At 44.9% G+C, this 3,971-nt stretch overlaps 1 protein-coding gene across 1 annotated transcript in view; it reads left to right on the top strand.

Annotated features, from left to right (window-relative positions):
- zmat4a (zinc finger, matrin-type 4a) overlaps positions 1-3,971 on the top strand; it is a 92,863-nt gene that overhangs the window by 48,741 nt on the left and 40,151 nt on the right. The window lies entirely within an intron of this gene.

Raw genomic sequence — 3,971 nt, 5'->3', positions numbered from 1 at the left:
GAACGGTGGATTGGTGAAACTCACATTTCTCTGCCTTGAGATACAGGTGGTGTTGGTGGAGGCGTTGGAGGACTTGGGTGACATGGTTACGATGTGCTTCGAGAGTGGGTGAGTAAATGAGTATGTCGTCTATGTAGATGAGGACGAACCGGTTGAGCATGTCACTGAAGATCTCATTCATGAAGTTTTGGAATATGGAGGGTGAGTTGGAAAGCCCATAGGGCATGACCCAGTACTCATAGTGCCCGGTGGGCATTACAAAGGCAGTTTTCCATTCGTCACCCCTGCGAATGCGGATAAGGTTATAGGTGGTCATTAGATCCAGCTTGCTGAAGACGCGGGCCCCGCGGAGCTCCTCCAAGGCTGCAGGGACCAGAGGAAGGGGATAGGCGAACTTCACCGTCTGGTCATTGAGGGCCCGGTAATCAATGCAAGGTCTCAGCCCCCCATCTTTCTTGGCCACGAAGAAGCTCGACGCTGCGGGTGAGGTGGACGGACGGATGAACCCCTGTTGCAAGGCTTTCTGAACGTACTCCTCCATAGCGGCTCTCTCCGGGATCGTCAGTGGATAGACGTGTCCTTTGGGTAATTGGGCCCCAGGCAGCAGGTCAATGGCACAGTCCCATGGCCGGTGAGGTGGAAGGTGAGTGGCAGCGAGCTTGCTGAACATGTCCTGGAACGCCTGATATTCGGGAGGAGGAGGAGCAACAGGCGATGACTCCGGGCTTTCCACCGAGGTGGAACAGACAGGGAGGTCATTCCTGACGGAGATCGGGATAGGCAGATCCTGGAGACACTCCTGTTTACACTCCACTTGAGTATTTCTCCGGACTTCCAGGCGATGGTGGGTTGATGTTTGGTGAGCCAGGGGCATCCCAGGACGAGCAGAGAGATCCGTTTGGTGTGGAAACATCCAATCCGTAGAATGACCTCGGGCGTGCGGTGCCGCACCAGCCCCTTGCCCAGCGGCTTTCCCTGGACAGTGGTGATCTGGTAGGGCGTGGCATTTTTGCAGCGGGGAACCGACGCCCCGTGGTCCACAAGGATTTTGACTGGAAAGGATTCAGTGTGATAAATTAGAGCATTTATATGAGGCATGCAAGACACATCAGGAGTGATCTGGATAGTACTCACCGCTGGGCGTGGTGGACGAATGGGACAGGTGTGGAGCTGGTGCTCACTGGATCCACAGTAGAGACATAGGCCATGGGTGAGTCTCCGAGATCGTTCCGTGGACGATAGGTGGTAGCTATCCGTGATCATGGGCTCTGGTGCTGGAGCGGAGAGGCTGGGTGAGGCAGCGGCAGTGGGTATCGATTCTCTATGGCATGCGGTTAGGTACTGGGAAGCGAAGCACATACCCGTGGATGGATAATTCGGCTTGCCGCAGTTGAAAAAGCTCCTTATGCACTGCGACCTCCGTGGTCGATTGGCCGAATACCTCCCGGAAGTGTTTCACAAAGTCATCCAGCGAGTGAATCCACGGGCCCTGTGAATTCCACAAGGCTTCGGCCCACTGCAAGGCTCTTCCAGACAGCAACGAGATAATGAATGACACCTTGGCCCGCTCGGTCACATACAGGTGTGGTTACAACTCCAGGTAGAGGGAACATTGCAGCAAAAACCCGCTGCAGAAGGCTGCCTCACCCGAAAAGCTTGCTGGCCGGGCCATGGGACAGGCAGGTGGGGAGGTGGTGACAGTCCGGATGGGTAAGGGTTCCGGTGAGGATGTGCTCCGAGAATCCATGAGTCCGTGTTGTAATCCATTTAATTTAGGGGCTGGTCATCTCTCACAACCGGGACAAAGAGGCAAACAGACAGGTTAACGTAAGTCGGGGAGTTTATTAAAAGGAACTTAGGAGTAGCTTCCAACAGAAAAGAATCAAATTTAGGAATTAATGGAAGCAGAGAACACAGTCTTATCTGGGGTCGGCACTTTGGTCCTCCGGCCAAGAACTGAGGAATCCGAGGCTTCATAGGGTGATAGGGAGGCAAGGAACCCATACAGAGAAGCTTGTAACCTTGAGACCAGCCGACGAGTGACTGAGGTGAGTGTGTATTTGACTGGTGTGGTAAGTGGGTGCAGGTGTCCGTGATCAGTAATCAGGTGATTGTGAGCGGGTGTAGGAGGCTGATTCGGCTGGTGAGGCAGGTGTTTCCGTGACAGAAACTTCATTTAGCAGTACTTTTAATCATTTGAAATCATAACTTAAGTCAAACTTTTTCACTATGTCCAAAATGACCAACTTTAACGATTGAAATACTCTCAGCCAGTGCAAATTTGCACCATTATGCATATCAAAATCATACATGTCCAAAACAACCATACACAGTAATTTAACAATTAAACTGCTATCGAGCCAATGCAAATTTGCAACATGGTGACCTTCCCCTTTTGCAGATGGCAGTCATTAACACCTGTGTTCTTTATCAAATTAGCTTTTAATAGAGAGTCACTCTGTTTTGCTCTTGTCAGTGATTTTATTTTCCTGTTTCATAGTGAATGTCACTGTAACACAAAGACCACAGCATTCTGAATGCACTATATGAGGACTTGTGTGGGAGCTTCTTCTTTTCAGAGCAGGTGATGTGGTAATGGATATATTGAATGTACAGTGCATATACCGAAGCATAGAGCAAGGTCATTTGGAGAAGTGCTGTGTTGGTGTGTGCTGTGTGTTCAGCTCCCTCCATTAACACTGAGGGTGCTTGGCTTCCATGATACTTACAAACAGAGAAAACAATGGATTTTTGCAGGCCAACCTGCAGACCAAAATAGCTTCAATGCAATGGACGAAACCAACATAGCTGATGTAGTATGTCTGATAACGTATCTCCATATGTATAGAACATACTTGTACATACTCAGGAATTCTGACCTCATTGTTGTCTAACTATCTTTTAACATACTTCAGCGGTGTTAGTATTGCAGTCTAGTAGTTTAGGAAGACAGACACAGAGTGAGTTTGTGTGTTTGCATGCTTGTGTAAGAATGCCTCTGAACGCAACTTAATTCTGTTTTCACTTCACATGTGTCATATCAGTTTGCCCTTCCTATGGTCCAGGGCTCTGTGTGGCAAATTGCTGGAAAATCTATGCAAATAAGCTCCTTGTTTTATTCATAGAGCTGGAACCTGAGCTGTAGGGCAACCATTGTTTTTGATTACTATCAATATAAAGTATCTTCCTGTAATTACAGGTAACAGCTACAATGCCTGTAAGAAACATCTAACAAGGCCAAAGACTAGAACATTTCACAGTGGAATTTTAACAAAATGACTGTTTTCGGGAAAGGAAGGAAGAAAAGTTGGCTGAATTAACAAAAAAGAAAGAAAGACATCACATCAGATTTGTCACCTTATTTCTGTTTTGGTGATGCTGAAGCCCTTAGTAAGTTAATCCAATGTACAGTAGCAGTTGGGATATCAGTGAGGGGTGTTGTAGAGGGCAGAATTCTGGTTATCATCTGATAATACAGCTTTGCTTTATTTATTCTTGATCAAAAATACAGTGAACTGCAATATTTTAAAATAATATTACAATTGTAAATATATTTTAATATGTAAAAAATGTAATTTATTTTTGAGATGGTAAAGCTGAGTCTTCAATGCCACATGATCCTTCCGAAATCATCCTTAAATGCCGATTTTGCTGCTCAAAACATGTTGTTATTATTATATAAGAACAGCATTTATTGGAATAGAAATCTTTTGTAACATTATAAATGTTAAAACATAAACATTACGTCTTTTACTGTTACATTTGCTCAAATTAATCGGTCTGTTTGAATGCATTTCTTTTAAAAAACAGCTAAATAACTATAAATTAATATTTAATAACACAAACAATTGAATAATTAGCATTTAAAATTAGATTTATTTCTAGTATTTTTTTGTATTTATATGTATTTTTTTTAGTGGACGTTATTGCATAGAACTTTAATATATATATATATATATATATATATATAC

Source organism: Sinocyclocheilus grahami, unplaced genomic scaffold (assembly GCF_001515645.1).
Source record: "Sinocyclocheilus grahami isolate Dianchi unplaced genomic scaffold, SAMN03320097.WGS_v1.1 scaffold195.1, whole genome shotgun sequence".
Taxonomy (NCBI): domain Eukaryota; kingdom Metazoa; phylum Chordata; class Actinopteri; order Cypriniformes; family Cyprinidae; genus Sinocyclocheilus; species Sinocyclocheilus grahami.
Note: the sequence above shows the minus strand (reverse complement) of the source record. Positions and strands in the feature narration are given on the sequence as shown.